The sequence below is a fragment of the Gallus gallus genome, chromosome 14, assembly GCF_016699485.2.
Source record: "Gallus gallus isolate bGalGal1 chromosome 14, bGalGal1.mat.broiler.GRCg7b, whole genome shotgun sequence".
Taxonomy (NCBI): domain Eukaryota; kingdom Metazoa; phylum Chordata; class Aves; order Galliformes; family Phasianidae; genus Gallus; species Gallus gallus.
In genome coordinates, this window is record NC_052545.1 from 9,640,071 (window position 1) to 9,660,328 (window position 20,258).

Here is a 20,258-nt window from a genome sequence, read left to right on the forward strand (position 1 = left end):
GCCAGAGCACAGAGCAGATACCCCCAGAAAAAATTCAAGGACAGAGAGATGCCCCCTAAGGCTATGGAAGTATAAGCCTGTATTTAATATCCCAGTCTGGTTTAATGCTATTTAGGGAAACAGTCACAGCTGTAACCTCTTATGCCCATACTGCTTTTGTTGCAAGCAGAGGTGACTGATTTCAGCCTGAAGCCCACTCCTGGTTTTGATCTGGGAGGCACTGAACTGCCTCAGCATCATTCACACACCTTAGCACGGGAAGAGCTCAATTGCTCTGCTCTGCAATGCGCTCCTCTGCAGAAGCTGCAATCAACTACGATGCAGAACAACTTTTTCAAAGTAGCATTGTTGTTACTCAGCAAACGTGGAAAGCAGTTGTGACAGAAGGGTTAAGAGTTACAGAAAATCTGACTCGAGGAGTGAATCTGAGCCTCGTTTAAAGGTTTTTGCAAAATGGATTAATTAATCTTGGACTACATAAGAAAAATTCCCTGAAAGAATGATTTGAATTCTACACTGCAACTCAATAAGCAAACCCTGCTGTTTGTAAATGAATGAAGAAATGACTCTTCCAGTTCTCACAATATCAGAGCACCTCCTGGACATTTGCACAATCTGTATTATTGGTACTTTGCAAAATGCATTTTGGAATCTCAGCCCCACAGCTTTTGCTGTGACCTACTCATGCAGAACCTTAAGTATGACCTTTGCTTAGAGCACTGGGGAATCGAGCACATTTGATGCTCATGTATTTCAGGGCTTCAGCTGCCTTCTAGGCTATAGAGATTTTCCGGATGCAAGATCTAAACTGTACAGATAAAGAATGGCATGTTATGCACATGTATTAAAATAAGACCTTTTTTGAACCAGGACAAATTTTCCATGTCCTGAGGAGCCACAGAGTGTAACACTCTCAAGTGCTATGCTGCTGTGGGCCCTGCAAAGTTCCAAGTGTAGGTAGGCAATGCTGGTGCAAGGTGGATGGTTGGATTAGACGATCTTAGAGGTCCTTTCCAACCTTAATGATCCTATGATTCCATACCTTAAGCTGCTGAAGGACTATTGACAGAGATCAACATCTGTTGGAAAACAGGCATATTGCTACACCATTTCTTAGCCTTCATACAAGAAAAAAAATACATCTATCCAAACTCAGACATCTCAAACCACTCTCCAATCTCCTTTACTCCAGAAGAGAGATTTGTGTGTTGTACAGTAGAGCTATGCTGAGTCCTTGCAAGAGGGGGCAGCATTTTGTCACTGCCACTGAAGACCTTCTGCTACGTGATCCTATAGAATAGATTCCAACCCCCCATCTTGCACCATGTACAGTGCTTTCCCTTAAAGGAAAATGCCACTTTAATATTTCAGTGCTCTCAGTGGAATTTGCTGTGCAGACTACATTCTTGCTACAAATCTGATTGTTACAACTTGTAAAGGCAGTCAGATTCCTTCTGACCTTCTAAGAATAAAAATAATGGCAAAGAAGGGTCAGTTCATACTGCTCCTACTTAAATAAAAATATTTACTTCTAATATGGCTACTTCCCTTAAACAGACATTTCTTGAAGTATCTTTTATAATACCACAGAATACAGAAATATTTTGACTACTCTGAAAACTGATGTTGAATGTTACCTTCAGCTATGAGAACAGTAGCCTAACAAAATTACATTCCTAAACAGATCAGGAGTTGCACACATGCTTATAGCAAAGACATCTAACCCATGTTCACAGTGATAGAAGATTCCCATTTAACAGAAGTACAATTTCCTTTGATGACTTTTGTAGAATTATGTCCTAGCTTGCAAGTGATAACAACCACATCTGAGAGCTCCAAATGGTTTAGTCTATTTCGGGTGCCATATGGGAACAGATGAGCTCACGTGAAGCTTACACAATTTCAATCCCCAGCTGTAGTGCTGTTGTATTATTAAATACTTGTTTGAGATCATCTTTGTTCATTAGGTAGTATTACTTTTAAAAGAGAGAACAACATGAAGAGTCTGCCTTGTTACACAGAACTAAAGGATGATTAAGGGCTGGTAGTAGAAAGCTTTTATTTCAGGCATTCCAGTATTTAAGCAATGAAGTTGAAAGGCAACTACTGACTGGTACTTCATGGGTTCCTCAATTAAATACAAGGGGGGGGGGGGGGGGGGGGGGAGGGGAAATGAACTCATTAAGGAAACTGAAACCTCCTTGCAGTTACCAACTCTAACCCCTCTATCTTGCAATACACCTGCTACTGTACCTAAAACAAACAGTGCCCAGTCTTCATGTAGAATGCTACAAGCCCGTTTTCCACTTATAATACCTTCTCACTAATTTAATTCTTATCTCTGTTCACACTGTAGGATTACGTTGGTGATAGCTGTGACAAAAATGCAGTCTCAAACCTGTGGAAATGGAGACTGATGATAGAGATGGCAGGAGTCTCAGTGCTCCAGAGAATTAAGATGACATTCAATGTTTTCTCCAAGTGAAGTGCAGGCATTTCTTTTTTTTTTTTTTTAATTCAAATGGTTTCTCATACATTAAAGTGTTACAATACTAATTTGCTTTGAATTCAAGTGTTTTGTTCTTCCAGAAAAAAAAAAGTAGTAGAGATGCTGAGAGGTTATTTTTCTTAGATGGACTGCTTCATTTTCAGTCTGGATAGAAGTAGGTAAAAGATACAGATTCCTCCCACATCCCAATGATAGGAGGTGGGGGCATGACTGCCTTGTCTCTGCAGGTTCCATGCACTTTCTCACAAGCTACAAGACTCTTCACTACCAGTTTACATAGTTTTATTTTAAACTTCGCAATAAAACCATGGAAAGGTCTTAGTTTATTCTAGCTCATATCTGGACATCTCACAGCAGCCAGTGCCAGCATCATATTGCACATCTTCCAGTGTGCAGTCCTACATTTTCATGGTTTCCTTAAAGAAGTGTCAGCACATTTAGGAGTGGGCTTGAAAACCCTTGAGTTCACCCAAACGTTTTAATGTACATTAGCAACTCTTCCTCATTAGTCTTTGAGTCTCCTCAGCCCTGCCCTAAGTGCCTGTGCGTGCCATTGCTCAACTTCCACGACACTTCCAGCTTTCCAGACTATTTGAGTATTTATGTATTTACTCGCTAAGTAATTTGTCCATATAACTTATTTTATAAATATTTTAAAAGCAACTGCTTTTCATATGATATATACACACAACTGTACGTTTGCACTGCTAAGAGTAAGGGTGTAGGAATACACAACCTGCATGAAAGATTACATGATATAAAGTGACATTGAATTTATAAAGGCAATGGGAGAGATAGCGAGAGGTGACATCTTACTGGATCGACGGCTAAAGCTGGAGAAAGCAACAACCTTTCTAAGCACACAAGGGCACGGTAAACATTGAGTTGAACTTAATGAGGTTAACCCACTGAACCCCCAAGAGACAAGGTCAGGGGAGAGGGGAGACAGTAAAGCTGGATAAAGAGAGAACTGTGAATGTGTTTCTGCACTGTTCTTGTAAATGGACTATTTATGGAGATGCAAGAAAGATTGTATGTACCATCCAACCTGGTCTATTAAAAGAGTTTTATTTTGAATTCTAGCTTTCAGTAAAATGCCTAGAGTGCTGCTTTTCCAAGCAGACATTCAGCTCCCAAAGGCACAAGCCCCCAGACGTGCAGGCCCTCCCCAGGAGCCCCACTCCCACCCTGCCCCACAAGGCCATAGAGAATTGGATGCACAGCAGGTGACTTTGTATTGCACATCTCCTGCCCTCACCATGCTGCAGGTGCTAAGCGCTGTGCTCCAGAAATCCCTCACGCGTTCACAGACCAGTGAACAGTGATGTGTTCAGAAAAGGACATCAGTCTGCTGAGCAGGCCTGCTCCAAGACCAGCAGGGGTCAACACAGAGATACCCTTCTGACCACAGCTCGGTTGTATTACATTTCTCTTTCCACAGCAAGCCAACCCTGGAAAGCAAAAAGCACCTCTCACTTGACTTAATAAAACTTTTCCCTCCTGAGGGCTCAAAGGGTGAAAAATCACTCCTATCAGGGGCTGCACTGAGTTTAAGAGAGAAGTGTAAGTGCGTGGCCAAGGCTCAACATTGCAAACACACTGCATCCCCACACACATTTAAATAAACACACACTGCTTTGTGTTTTTCCTTCTTCAAATACATGTGTGGAAGGAGCAGTTAAAAGGGAAATGACAAGTATGTTTAACCTCTACCCTTCTGTGATCTGGAATTTAACACCATTGATATATAAAAAGCTAAGATTGTGATGAGATCTATGACTGCAGTTTCAGATGGTTCTTTTTCTCTTTTTACATTATACATCCTTAGTTTATACCCTGACCCTAAGAAAATACTTCAGCTACCTTCTTCTCCCTTTGACCTTAGCACCATAGATCAGTTTCCATATTGGGAAGTAAGCAGAGTTGGCTTGACAGGAGAATATGCAAAAAAAAAGGTCTTTGGACTAAAAACAAATGAACAAAACACACACACACACACACACACACAAAAACCCTATTAAGTACTACAGTCAGAGGCTCAAATAACTCAGGACACATCAGAAGACAAAGCACCATTAATGACATGGAAAATGTCTTGATTTGCTATTAATAAATTGAGGAAGGAATGGCAACCAAAATGGAATCAGTGAGTGAAAAATGACTTTCCTGCATTACACTTCCTAGCATAGCCATTCAGCACTTTCCTATTTCAGCTGCTTCTGAGGCCCATAATAAACAAAGTTTTAGTGAACTGAAAGCCTTTTATTTTCAGAAAGGTGCTTTTCTCTTCCCTATTGCGATGTTTGGGCTTTTGGGCAAGGTGCAATTTAGGCAAAATGGACAAAATATAAAATATTCATTTTTTAAGAGCCATATTTCATCCTCTTCTGACCTTCTCTCTCCCAAGAGCTGTCTGTCCCTGACATACAAATGGGTGCATCTCTATCATAACAAGCTAGAATCGTCATTTCTCACAACCGAGCAGGAAATTCTTTACTGTAATCACTTTTACTCAATATCATACAAAAACGTACATGCTGTTTCACTGTTTCTCAAGAACACAGTTAGCAGGAATACATTCCCAGCAAATACAAGCCATCGCTCTGAACTTCGAAGATCATCACAGCTCCAAATCCAATTTTTCTTTTTTCAGAAGTGCCACAAAAAAAAATGCTACAGCAGCAGAGAAACTCACACTGCTGGATCTCAAAGCAAGCTCATCTACTGCCAAAACCAAGAGACAGCTCTTCTTCCTCATAAGCAGCGAAAACCTCTTTGGGTGGACCAGCCCCTGGTGAAGGTCAAAGACCAGAGCACGATGGGAAGCAATGAGAGGGAAAGCAGGCAAACATGCCGTGTGGCCTCCCATTTTGCCTCCATCAGTGGTAAGTGGCCAAGACGTTTGTGTTAGATTCTCACCAGGCAGCACCTGAAGGACAATTCAACTTTATGACCTTTTCAATCTTGTCTCTCTAACTGAGGTTGCCAGTCATAAAGCATACACTAATCAGAGCTCTAAGTCACTCAAATTAAAAAAAAAAAAAGAATCAACATTAATTATAAACCCTAAGTTTGATTGTGCCTCAGTTTAGACCACAAGGCACTTTCCCAAATGATAGCAAATTTTACTGAAACTCCCTTCTGAAAATATGATATGGAAAGTAGATTCCCTGGTCAGACCCATTCTGTACCACAAAGGGAGACTGCTTCCCGAGTACTGTCCCATCTCACCTGTCATATAAATGCCTATTTAACAATACCTGCCAAGCAAGTGTGATTACTAATGTCCAGCATAAGACAGCATTTCAGGTAGCTTGCATCATGAAATTATTAATCTAGGCTCTTTCCCAAAGCTCTAAGAGCAACTTTGCAACCTTTATAAAAATAACATCCTTGTTAAGTGAGAGAACAACTTCTCAAACCTGCCACAATGTCTTTGAGGTTGATGGAGGAAATTCTGTTTCCTTGAGCGTGTGGATAATGTTTGGCATACCTGTGCATCATGGGATGAATCACTGTTAAAGAGAGAGATTTCAAGTTTTAAACACATCTTCACAGAAATCCAGAGTGGTTATATTACTAAGCATGAAGATGATCAGAACTTCAGATGGCACAGCCCCATAAGCATGCAAAGAATTGTAGTGGCCCTACAGCCTATTTTTAAGGTCACAGGGACCACTCAAAAAATTGGAGTTAGGAAAGAGTTGCTGAGGATGGGAAAAAAAAATAAAGGGATGTTTAAAGTGATTGCTTTTAAGAAATAAGTTTCAAATAATAGCAGAGCCCTTTCTTCCTATAAGCACAGCAATACATACTATATATATTATTTATTTAAAGAAAAATAGGAGTTACTTTGACTTCATTTGACTGTTAGAGACAGAGTCATGTAATTTCTCCTGGGGAGAAATGGAAATTTACTCCATATTTTATCAAGACCATCTTTTTTCTTGAAAAATGTATTCAGGATCTAATATTTACCATCAAATTCATTACAGGTATTAATATCAAGTGGCAACTGAACACAGCAAAGACAGATTTGTTATTTTGCTATTGAGTAATGTAATATTTCCAATAAATCAGTTGACTTTAACAGTCAGGATTATCAAAGCAAATGAATAAGAATAGTAAAGCTCTTGAAACTGATGAGGAAGAAATTGAAAAACCTCAGGAAAAATATAGGAGAGTGTATTTGAGGGAGATATTGACTGAAAACAAACCAGAGGTGTAATAGTTAAATCAGTGCTACAGGAACCAAGAGCCACAAATAGGAATGGTTTCATTCAAGAGCACACAAACTCCTTGAAAAGGAGAATTTTTAATCAATTACTCAATTTCTCTAAAGCTACATAGTAAGTTTTTCTAACTTTGCAGTTCATCATTGTAACAACCCAACACATCATCAATCCTGAAAGCTGAGCTTAGGAAGCAAGAATACAACCAAGACAAAAAACAGCCATTCCTACAAAATCAGCCCTCTTTGTTATTTAAATCCCATTATTGACAAAATTATCTTTTTTTTCTGGCCTGGCCACACCTATAACTTACTGCCAGATTTGTAGGTTTTCCAACTACATGCCAAGCTCAGGCTGGACACACCTCACACCAATACACAAGCTGCACCCAGACCGCCCCGCCTGTCTGTTCACATCACTCTGTGTGCCACAGAGTAGTGAGGAAAAAGCAGTAATGGAGGATGCTGTCAGCCCCAATTACCACCCAGGCCTTCAGCACAATGCAATCCTGCCCGACATTGCCACGGGCAGCCTGCCTCCGCTTGGAGTCAGCTGCACCAGGAAAACGGCCCCTCATCATTTCAGAGTACAAAGTTTAAATGATTGAGCGTCACACTTGGAGAGAGAGAGGGCTTTTTAGTACATCATTAATAATGCAACGATTCAGACACTTTATTGTCTTAAGAGATGTGCTTGTTTGAGAGCAGGGGGAGAGAACTTTTCGTTCTTCCCTTTTGAAGCAATGTCTTTCTTAGAAAGATGGAGCCCCACTGCTCTTCCCCCAGTCGTGGCCACCATTCCCCATAGAGATGGAAGAATATTGATGCAATGCCAGGAGATTCACTCTGCAAACATCTGTGCTTTACTGACTGCAATTACACCTCTAAACATTGGGAAGGGTTTTTAGTGAAAGAGTGCAGATTTTCTTTGTCAAGGCAGGTTATCCTCCCCCTCTGCTTGGGGGAGGCCACATCTGAGGTGCTGCATCCAGTTCTGGGCTCCTCAGTTCAAGACAGACAGGAATTTTCTAGACAGTCGAGGAGAAACGATGAGAAGACCACAAAGATGACTGGGGCCTGGAACATCTCCCTCATGAGGAGAGGGAGAGAGACCTGGGCATGTTCAGCCTGGAGAAGACTGAGAGGGGATCTTGTCAATGCTTATCAAATATCTATAAGACAAGAATCAAGCGGATGCAGCCAGGCTCTTTTTGGTAGCATCAAGCAACAGGACAAGGGACAATGGGCACGAATTGGAACACAGGAAGTTATCTGAACATGAAGAAAACTTGCTGACTTTGAGGGTGACAGAGCACTGGAACAGGTGCCCAGAGAAGTGATGGAATCTCAATTCTCTGGAGACATTCAAAACTCTCCTGGAAACTTTGCTGTGTGATCTACTGTAGGGAGCATGCTTTAGGAGAGGGTTAGACTAGGTGTTCTCCAGAGGACTCTTCCAACCCTCATGATTCTTTGATTCTTATAAAACCATCAGGATAATCAACACTAAATGACTATTCACGAAGTTGACAAAACTCCCTTGAACTGGCCAGAACCAAGAAACTGGTTGAACTTCAGGCAGCTTTTGAGTAATATGAACAAGATAGATGTCTTAGCTTCTCAGAAGTCACTCAAAGATTGTTTATCAATGGCAGCACAGCACAAATCCAACTGCTTCTGTAAGACTATGATTCATCAAAAAAAGTTACAGGGAGAATTGATTGTTTTTCCTGTACGCTATTTGGGGATGAGATACCTAGGGGAAAAATGCAGCTCATTACAATGCAAGTGCATAAGACATGGCAAATATAACCGCAGAGAATACAAATAGACAGGAAAATAGCTTTCTCTGACAAATACTGCATTAAGTTTAAGTGGAAAATGTACTACTCAGTATGAAGCCTCATTAAGAGCCTTACAAGTTTCTGATGGCCATAGTTAACAAGCAATTTTTACAGCACTTTTTAAAGTTTCTCCTGCACCACCCTTTTACTAGCTCATACCAATCTAGCAACACTTCTAACTTCTCACAAAAATATTGTAACAATTCTAGGAGCATAATAAGGCTAAAAAAAACCAAGGTTCTATATCTATATATATCCTTTGTTCTTTAAAGAAAAAGAAAATATTTTAGACAGAAAACAATTAAACAGGAAAATGGGCAAGTACAAAACTTAAGGATTTGAATGAAAGCCCTGCCGTAGCAATAATTTAGCAGTAGCTGTGCACAACCAGAGCAAACACATTCAAACTATTAAAACAATAATGAGCAGGTTTTTAAAGAGCTAGTTTTATGTATATTGAATCTAATTATATGCTTCTCTTATAACCTCATTACATACAGTTAACCTGCCAATTTCTTCCCATTTTTCATCTCAGGCCATTGAAACATTTGTGTGTAGCCCAAATCACTATAATTTTAAAGCAAGCATTCACTGATTGTTTGATTCAAACAGATTAGTTCTGAAGAATTAGCTCTATGTGCTCTGTGCATTTTCTGAGTATGGAGAAGCCAGTATAGATTATTTAAAGAAATGGCAAGTGCTTATTCTTACTAGTAAGCGTTTGATTTCACAGGTAAAATAATATTTGTTTTTATGTAATCTTAGATCTTGGCAGCTTAGTCAAGACCAAGGTCCAAGCAAATGAAGACTGAAAGATTGTGTGCTTCTGCACTGAGGTTGCTTGTGACAGTACAGAAGTATGGAGGGAGGGAAACAACACAGATTGTACTGAGTCCACTTGCAGATGCACTGAGAGTCAGCAACCAGAGCTGGAGCACAGCCTCTAGGACTTGGAGCTGGAGCCCAGTACCTGGGAAGGTAGCATAGTTCATCCCTGGCACCTAAAACCCTACAGTGTAGGATTTTTTCTACCTGCAGCATTTATATTCTTAAGGGGAAAGAATTTCAACAGTGTACAGATTCTATTTGTGCTTTTATTAACTCTGTAGGCTACTGTCAAAGATCAAATATGCTATTCTAAACTACAAACCATTGTAAAATGAAGTGTGCTCATCCAGCAGTACTTAATTGAAAAAAGCTGTGTTTTCCACCTCATAAAAAGCTGCTGCAGACTTACTGCAACTGTAAATATCTGTTTTTGTTATCTGTGGTGGCATATGACTTGACATATGCATTTGGTAAAAGTGTTGTCTTCTCCCCATGCTTCTGGATGCCATTTCCATCCCATCTGCCTCATTCTCAAATACTTAGATCTGCTTTGTCTTCAGCATCAACAACTCAAAACAAATAACACACATCTTTTGTTTGTTGATATGGCTGTCAGCCATTTACTACTACTTCCTCCATCTGCCTCCTCCCAGCTGTTCATTCCCACCGCTTCTTTCCAACCTTGGCATTCATCAGTGGCAGCAGCAGTGTGAAGTACTAATATGCAACCTTTTGGTAAGACACACTCGGGGAAAAGTAGTACTGCATGGTCAGCAGGATCAAGTCAGGTGCTAGAAGCAAGCTGGATGTATACAAGTATACAACTGGAGAGGATGCATCCAAGACTGATGCTATGTCTCACTTTTGAAAAGCTGCAGCAATATAACTTTAATAAAAGGCAGGAAAAAAAAGATGCAGAAGTTCAGCCTAACCTTACATCTTTAAGAAAATGACAGTCCTCACAAAAGCTGCTGCCAGGCTTCTGAAGAACAAGACCTTGAGAAGGAGCAGTATGGATTTACCAAGAGGGAACAGTTCCTCACCAACCCAACAAACTGCTGGGAAACAACTGTCTCTGCATGGGAAGAGGGAGCAATAGTCATTTTGTTTCTCATTAGCAAGGCTCCTGATGAAATCTGCCAGAAGTCCCCTGTGACAGAGACATATCTAGGTTGGGTGGACTGGCTAGACTGAGAACTGGCAGGAACTACTGGGCTCAAGCAATGGTGGTAATCAGTTATAACCCAACTGTTTCCTGTTCAAAAGTAGAGTTGCTCTGGGGTGGTACCAGGGACAGTGCTGCCTCACGTCATAATCTATGACTTGGATGATGGGCTGACATTAATGTCATGAGGTTCAGCAAGGACAAACCAGTTGTCCTGCGCAGGAAACCCCACTCACCCAGAAAGGTTGTGGGCTGAGAAGTGGCCCTTTTGAAAGTAAACTTCCAAAACAGAAGTTCACTGTGCTGAAAAGGTATAATTTAGGTCAAAAAATGAAAAAATAAAAATTGTCTCATTTTAAACACAAGTCATTTGGGAACAACACAATTAAATGCCTCTAAAAATGATAGGCAATTTCAACTTTCAATGAAAAAATAGCATCTCAAGGGCCCATAAGTAAGCAAGCAAGCAGTTCTCTGATTTTTATAGACACGCTTCCATGTAGCTGAGTAACAGAAGGATGGATATACAACTTCTGGACTAATGATCCTCCATCTGCGACTCAAAAAAAAATCAGAAAAGACAATGTGAAACAATGGCAAAATCAAATTAAAGTAGATATACATCTCTTTCCCAACACACACCCGCTCTGTAATTAAATTCAGGGAAAATAATTATAATGCAGAGGTATTTAAAGTTAGTTTTTATTTCTGTTGGAAACCAGAAGTATTTCAGCAATATCATGAGTTAGTTCATTCTTCCCACATGGTTTTGCGTGCTTTTCAGGAAGAGTGTAGACCAAAGGGAGCTGGGCTGATAAAGGAAGAGCTTAAAAGCAGTTAAGAGGTTTTTATTGCTCTGTACTCTGCTCAAAGATAAGAACTGAATTTGTATCACACCTTCCTGAAGAGGAATGGGAATGTAGTCATGAAAGAAAGTGGAGTCTTGAGGAATAAATTAAAGATAAGCCGGAAAAAATGGAATCTGCACAACACTACTGCTAGCCAATACTCAACAGATGTTCAGGAAGGCAACAAATATATGAAACTGTCAAGAGCGCTTACAGAACAGCTTTGGAGATGGGTCCTGGATTCCAACAGTAGAGGAGGAGCAATGAACATTAATTTCAACAGGAACTGGCCATCCAGAGTACTTGAAAGCTTTGGAAATTTGGCACTTAACTCATCCAGAACACTAAATAGCCTTAATTTGGTACTTCCATATAATTAGGACCAAAAAAAAAATGAGGTGTTCCCACGAGATGTTGTTCAGAGAAAAATAAAAACGTAACAATGTGGAGAACATTAGGGAAAAGAAAAAAAAATCAGGGAACAGGAAGAAGTAGTCCTGCAAGATCTGCAACAAACTGTAAAGACCAATCCAGAACCAATTCTGCAATGGAAAACTTACGTGTCCTTCATTTGTTACATAGCTCCTAACATTTTGACAAAAAGACTTCAAAGCAGCTGAAGAAAATCCAAGTTAATGATTAAAGTGACCTACTTGATATAATTTACTCAGAGCCAAGTTTTGCATGCAATATGCTTCTTAATTAAATGATGCATTTTCATGCATCTATTTTCTGATGCTTTCCCTTCCAAAACAGTTGAAGAAAATGAATAACCCAAGACAAACTCACTCTATGCATTAGATGCTTCAGTACTACAACATTTAGTGGGAATGAAATATATATTTTTTTAAAGTTTTGGTTCTGTTTCTGAGTACTATGGATAGACCTACTAATGCTTAGACCATTCTAGATGATCAGATAAATAAGTGCATATGAGGCCATTATCAATAATGAATCTTAATTTTTTCAGGAAAAATCTGAGATTTGGACATTACTGCTTATATAACCCCTTTAAATATTTATTCAGAAACAAGCAGGTTTTGCATATCCCTACAATGTCAATCTAAATATAACTTTGATTGACACAGATACTTAAGTAAATTATATGGAGTAGAGCAGAAAACTACAATTACTTGGTTTTATTTGCTAATCACCACCCAACACTTATTGAAGTGGCTACAAAGACTGTGTCACTTGATCTCTTGCCTTTGTAAAAATTACTTTGGAACACTGACTTTTTCAGTTATTTTTATTGTGTATCATCAGACTGGCCACTTTATTCACAGAAGAACAAGTTGTAATCACTGGTATTTGTTTTTTGCTTTTTTTTTTTTTTAATTAAGGGCAAAAGTATTGGCAAATGCCCAGGAGACCATACCAGAGATGCCCAAGGACAGCCCTACAGATGGAGCTATAGGAGAAGTTCTGGCCATCCCCAGGGGCTTTCACAAAAGGTTGGTGGAAGGCTGAAGGCTCTGCCACCTCACAAATCTTTGCTTGTGGCCCCCATCTCTCTGCACCAAGGCAGTATTTGAGCTGTGTTTTCTACCCTTGGGACCATGCTGTGATGCCCACCTTACTCAGAGGGTGGTGGTACTGGCATGCCCTGGCTCCCCAGACCCACTGAGCCCACAGCCACCACACTGCAGCCAGAGCAGCCGTAGATTATTATAGGCCCAGGAGAACTTGAAGCTACCATGTGACAACTCTGAAGTGCCAGTCAATGAGCAAGATGTGCTGCAAGTTGCCTTGCCCCCATCAGCAAGATCTTTCATACCAACAAATGCTTACCAGCATCAATATGAGATCACCTAGCAAGGTTCAAAGTTCGTTCTCTTCAGAAATCCTTTACATCTAAAGGATCTTCATGACCAAACCAGCAACAAAAAAAGCATTCCTTTTCACATCACCATCAGTTCTACCCAGCTGTTCCTACTCTGTTGGCCACGAAAAGAGCTAGCATCCACCTGTAGAAGCCCCTTCACATGCAGTTATGATGCAGGTATGCTGAAAACTCTCCATGGTGAATGCTCTCACCATTACCGTAGGCAAAAATAAAGAGAGAATGTTTCAGCAGCATAACAAAAGATAAAACGTAGTCGACCTGTTTTCTCTGGAGTAAAATACCTTAAGCTCTAAGTCAGGGTCAGTCTGCTCCTCTTACTGACTCTAAGGCACTTAGAGCACCTGGGCTTATTTGTGGTGCATATAAATAGTAAATGAAAGAAATCCATTGGTCTAAAGAGCTATTGGAAATAATGGGTATACAGGAAACACTTTTGTCAGGACACTCACTCAAGAGGGAGTAAAATTATCATGACTATTAGTCACATGCATCTCTTCACCATATTCCCACCAGTTCTGTGGAATATGTCACATTCCAAAGCCATAAAAAAAGAACAGAAAGCAGATTTTGTTCTCGGCACAAAGTGACCTTTTCAAAAGGAAAAGCGTATGTCCTCAAATCCAAGTTGTCCGGTTTTGCTGAAATTCCATTTTTAAGTCAGCTCACAGAATGAATTATGTCTTCTGGTAAAATAGGAAGCAGAAGTCTGACAGCTGACTGCAATCTTAAATTTCATGGAAAATAGCAAAGTACACTTATGGCCCAGGGTATCTACAGCTTCCAGCAAAAACCTTTTGTTGCAGGACTGAGACTCACCCAGAAGAACAAACCTCACCGGTGCATTTTCATTATTAGATAAGTGAAATGATTTTGAAACATAGAAAAATCTTGGTGATCTATTCAAAATGTTGGGGTTTTTTTTGGTGGTTTTTTTTTTTTTGACAATAAATGACACCAAAATGTAAAACCTGACGGATACTCTTTTCTTGATAAAAGCAGCTTTCATTTTATCTTCCATTCCATCCATTGGCCAATTTATACCCTTGAAATAACATTGTAAAACTAACATGCTGCAGAATCATTAAACAGCCAGTAATTTCCTCCCATTTAGGCTAGGCAATTGTGAGAAGCTTCAGAAGTGGAGAAAAAATTTTTTTTCCCTCAGTAAGTTGCCCAGAAAGCCAAATTTGACTGCTAAGAAGGAGCTTTCATTTGCTTAGCCCTACGTTGTGTTTCTAGGTCACTTACCGGACGCTTCACCCACTTGACTGGCCTACCAGCAGCTTTGAAAGAGTCCAGGCACAGAAGCATTGCTTCAATGGGACAGCCATGCTTTTGTGGGGCATCAGCTCTCTTGCCATCCAGCAGTTCCCTCATGTGATAGTTTTCTTCAGCTATTAGATATGTAGGTTTCTATTTGGCTTTATTACTTTTCCATTACACTTCTCATTTCTGCCAGTTTTTGCAGTTAAATGAAAAATACAGCATTTCAGAAATTGAGTGGTGAGTGAGGAAAAAGCTATGCAGTGAATTCAAGGAGATCAGCATTTGACCATCTGTTGCAAAAGTCAATTATTATTATTGTTATTTAACTTATAGTATTCTATGTTTTCGTCAAGTGCTGGATGTCAACGCACGATGTTATTAGCAACAGAGAAAAAGGGAGCAGGTGGCTTTCTCCAGACTTCAGTATTGGATACAAACAAATCTAAAAAGGCAATGGAATAGAAAGCAGCTTGTACACTGCTTTCAGGTAAGGAAGAAAAAGAGAGAAATAGAAACCAGGACTTTTGGAAGGTGTACTTCTGAATCTGTGAGTTTACTAATTTTGACTTGAAAATTCAAAGGAACAGGTGAGGCTTGTCAAACAGCCACGTGGGATGTACCTGAGTCATTATTTCATATGGGAGAGTCTGAATGCAAGGCAGCACAGCATTCATTTCCTGCTACGACCATAGGAATAAATGACCAGATTGATACTGTCAGCACAGAGCATCTCGATACCTTACCTACAGAATGTGATTTAGCAAAGGCAACTTGAGACCAAATGGAAGGAGATTGTATGTGAAAAATGTAAAAAGGGGAAGAAAAAGAAAAAAGATGAAGGCAAATATGTTCATTACTTGGAGGAAGGAAGAAGAACAGTACAAACCAAACAAAATTAAGGGAAAGTACAAAGAGAACGGAGGGCAATCTTTGCTGTCCAACAAGCTAATAAATTGAGGGGAACTTCCATTCAGGAAAGACAGAGGAAAAGAGATCTGCTTTCATTGCTTAGGCGCAATATCACAAGGCCCCAGTCATTCCTACTAGCACATACAAAGTAAAAAATAAGTATTTATTTGCCCAATATCCTATTATATAGTTTTATTACAAGTAATATAAAATTAGTAGAATATTTTTCCCATAATCTTATCAAACTGTTGCCAACAATAATAGACATAACAAAAGTAGGTTGCTTGTTTTGTGGCTTACAGTCATTTGAGGAAGTTATTACTCGCATATTTTTGCCTCCTAGATAGACATACATGAGTATTTGAATCCCCCTAAGTCATCCAGCACAGCCACAAAGCCCAACCTGCATCTGCATGGCACAGTATAATTCTAGGAAATCTAATCTGACCTCTTTTTTTCCCTTCAGCACAGAATTAACTCAGGTGACCTTAACTGGGCTGATGGTAATGCCTTTGTGCAGAAGAAACTGTACGTAAGGGAAACAGCTTAGTATTTACTAGCATACTGAAGAAAAGAAAAATGACCTTTCTTAATTAAATGTCATGAAATGAAGGCTAATACTGGTATAGAACATGCATATGAATGAAGTTAAGACTACGTGTTCATGGTACACTTAAATATTCTGGGCTCAGCTCTGACCTAAGCCTGAAAAAAAAAGTCAGAAGTGGCTTTTTTTTTTTTGAGATAAGTGGAATTACCTTGCTTTGTATCAGCAAAAGCAGTGCAAAACCAAACTCTGAGATTCTAGAATTGCTGGTATAAGAATGCTTAAAGAATTTATAAAGCTCCATGGAAAAAAAGTATTTTCACAGGCTTCTACTTAGGAGATGCAGCCCTATATTAACTTTCACTCAGGAATGCTTCATTATCCAAGATTATAAATTCATTTGGCATAATGGAAGGACAGGATAAATTATTCAAAAAAAGATGTAAATAGTTTATGTGCCATCAGTAAATTCTCAAGGACAGGGAGATTTGAAATATTTAGAGGACTGAGATTAATTACCTATCTGGTGTGAATTCATACATAGATATTCCAATTTGAGTATGATTATGCTTTTAAAATATAACTAGAACAAAATGTTACAGCCTGCTTATTTCATTGTCTTAATCAAAGCTTGAATACAGATAAGAAAATACACACTTCCTTGAATTATCAGCAGGGGAAATAGCAATGTGATTTCGTTTGTTTCAGCCAGACTGGAATACTTTTAATATTTATACCAGATTTTAATCCCATAAAATCTGTGTTTTTGCTGCAATTGAGAAAGGATACAGCATAAGCATACATTGCTGTGAATGCAGAATATAAGGCTTTGAAAATTCAGAGGATGTTCAGGACGTGGAAAGGCATCAAAGCATTTTTCCACACACAGACATCTAAACCTTGACATTGTAATATGTTTAACAACCTCACTGTTTTAATTAAGCACTATAATAAAGCCACATAGCAATAAAAAGCAGATGAAAGGACTGCTAATAAATCTCATTTAGTAAAGTACTTCAACACGTACTTGAGAAAAGGGATAAGACAAGTTTCAATCCTACTCCTAGACCAAGCAGATGCTGAAGTGCTGTTCTGGAATAACTGTGACTCACCCAGAGCTGTGGATAGCCCACAACAGCTGCCTTTGCTTTCACTCACATTGGTGTCAACTCACAAACATGCATGGATTTTGTACTACAAAGTATAACAAAGGAATACAGAAAGGAAAGTATTTTGTTTTGTACAAGATTTCTGTTCAACAACATTGAATGCTGTTTTAAATTGTTTCAGTACTCTTAATATTTGCTCCCAAGAAATTCTGGTGTCATTACATAAACATTAATCTGTCAGTAAAAGCTTAAGGAAAGTCTAAGGATGTTCTGCTTTAAGAGCATTTATTAGAGATGCTCTACTAAAAGAAACAAGTTGGAGAGCAGAGTTGAAACTCAGATTCATACTTCTTTATCAAAGAGAACATTCTTGTCAAGACAGTAAAATATCAAAGGAGAATCAAGTTTATTCTCTTTAGATGTACTGGTAGGATGTAGGCCTAACACAAATTACCTCAAAATTACCAGAAGGACCAACTCCTGCCAGGCTCAGAGCCACCAAAATTCTCCACCAGTGGGAAAGGCCTAGCCTCCCAAGGCAACAAATATTAGTTCTTGCACTTTCACAAAAAGCAGCCAAAAACACGTGGAGGCAGGGTATTGTTTGCTGTAGAAACTCCTTAAAAGCTGGATTTTCTGTTTGAGTCCCTAGTTTGAGCCCATCAAAACACAAAGCAAAGGAAAGGAGTTGGGATCAAGATATACCCTTCTGTGGGTAGCGATTTACAGCCAATATCCACCTGCAGGATCTGGTAGTTGAAGCAAGTGTTCCTTGTTCCACAGGCTCAGCAGGTGTTAGGATTGACAAAATTCAGCTAGTCACTGTTATCCTTATTTACATGCTTAAATCTCTAAATAGTGTTATCATTTTTAAAATAGCTGTCCATAGAGCTAGCCACCATCCCAACAAGTGTAACAGTGACACCGTCTGAATCACTGAAACCCACGGCAAATTCTGTTAATTTAAGTAGGATAAGGACCAACATCACTCCTGTGCAGAAAAAATGCTCTGAGCCTACCAAGACTGGACAGAGTAGGGGGACAAACACAATCTGCCAGCTTGCAGAGTAACATACCACACAGTCACATTCAAGCATGTTCGCTAAGCTGTGGCCTGTAGCCTTTCATCTACCACCCTAGGATAGATGCTTTAATTCCAGCTTGCCCCAGTGAAGTCCAGCCACTATATGAGCTTTGCAACCCAGCCAAATAGGAGTCCTTGTGCCATGGGCTTGTCTGGCATGAGCTAGCACTGCTCCACTGATGTTAGCTATGCTGCCTTCCATAGAACTACACTTTTTTTTTTTATACACCAGTTGAGATTCTGACCTTTTAATTTTAAGATCTGTTTAGTTTGCATCAGTGAATGGGTTATCTCTAATTAAAATCATTGCTGCACTACATAATTACTCAGTATAATTTGATGGTTGACTAAGACTAATGAAAAATTTGTCTCACTAACGGGTTGCACAAAGTTGAACTTTCCAGCATTAATCTTGGTAAATTGAGAGGTAGTAAAATGTGCCACGCAAGTAAAGAATGATGTGTCACAGACTGGCTGGTAAAGGAATTAAGAGTCAGCATTCAAAGAGAACACCAAGTCCATCTGTCATGCTCACATTACAGACCCTCAGCTCAGGTGTTCAGATGAACTCATGGGACACCTCCTCCCTTGTGTGGGTGAGCAGGTTGCAGGGAGCACAGGCACACACTAAACCACAGCCCCATGGCTCCAAGAGGATGGGTGCACGAGCAAGGGAAGCCCACATCTGGGAGAAGGGGTGTGCAGGTAGCATGGTTGCGTACCTGAGGCACAAGATAAAGTGTTCAGGGTGTTGTGGAATGCTGAACTATTTACTAAACCAAAGCAGCAGACATTATCTCTTGTATTACAGATATTGATCCTGAATATTTATATCACGGATTGCGTATTATGTGCTACTGGTAAACCATTAAGCCACACTACTCCTGATCTGATGCAACATGTACAAACTGAACAGCTTTTCACCATACCACAGCCCTGCAGCCTGACATGGCACCAGGCCCACGTCATCCAGGTTCCCCATGCAGCAACACCTTCCCCATGGTAGCTCCTACAGTGAGCACCAGCAACCGGAGGCACTGACACCTGTACACATCATCTCTGGCAAAACTTCTGTCAGAGGCAATAATTTATAATACCTGTATTAAGATGCAGTTGACAGTCCCCTGGGCTACTGCACAGTATGGTGCCTGCTCCTCCTTTCCCTTCTCCATCCCATCATAGGCTGTCTGACCCCAGACTGCTACAACTGTGCGGAATTCTGGCATTGTGATGCCAACAGTTCTCGTTCTGGGAGGAGACAAGGCCTCCTTCCCTGCCACTGCTCTACCAGCAGCCACTGTCTTGCCTATCCACTACCCTTGACGTTAATTTAGTTCACAAAATATATATACATGCAAAGTAAGGTTGCCATTAAGCAGAGGCTGTTCTGCAGCCATTTTGTTTCTCAGTCTTCACTGTGATTGTAAAATGAAATCTGTATGACCTCTTGCATCAGAGTCAGGACTGTATTTCTTCTGCTATTATAACTCGTCAACACAGGATGCTTTCAAGGATTTGTCACACACATTCATACATATTCTATTAGACAGTCATTGCATTCGCATCTGCTGTCACTGTTCCTGAATGCAAAATGATTTCTAAGCCAAGGGTCCTTGCAACACACAGAGAGAAACAGCATCTTCTGTAAAGGTCCCCAGTTGAATAGCTGGCTAGAGACAAGATAACAATTTTAAGGCACAGGATATGCATCATTTTACCGTAACTTTAGGAACAAGTTCTAGGGCACTGAAGTCTGCTTTCAGGAAAAAGAAATGTCCTTCCCCCTCTGACAAGTTCAAGAAAACACAGACCCTTACTGAGGGTCATCAGTTATGATCTTATTTGTAATATACAAAAGCATTAAAGAAAAATATAAACAAAGGCAGTTTGATAGAGAAAATAGAGCCAGCTCTCTGCTCTCCCTAGCAATGTCCAACAGAATAGCAGGGGTGTTCTTAGGAGCCACTTTCAAACAAGAGCACCTGCCCTGACTAAGTCACCAGTGAGTTATCAGGCAGTGCCAGCATTTCTGGATGAAAATCAGCCACCTGAGTGAACGATTCAGGACCTGC

General features: G+C 39.9%; 1 long non-coding RNA gene across 3 annotated transcripts in view; it reads right to left on the bottom strand.

The window, feature by feature from the left end:
* The window catches only part of LOC101751275, a 102,310-nt gene extending 82,789 nt beyond the window's left edge, over positions 1–19,521 (bottom strand). Inside the window, exon 1 of one of the 3 annotated variants that reach the window (XR_006931483.1) lies at positions 19,284–19,521. This is a non-coding gene — a long non-coding RNA (uncharacterized LOC101751275). The remainder of the gene's footprint in view (positions 1–19,283) is intronic. The other 2 variants (XR_005839761.1, XR_005839762.1) reach the window with 2 other exon arrangements.
* Positions 19,522–20,258: the final 737 nt, after the last annotated feature.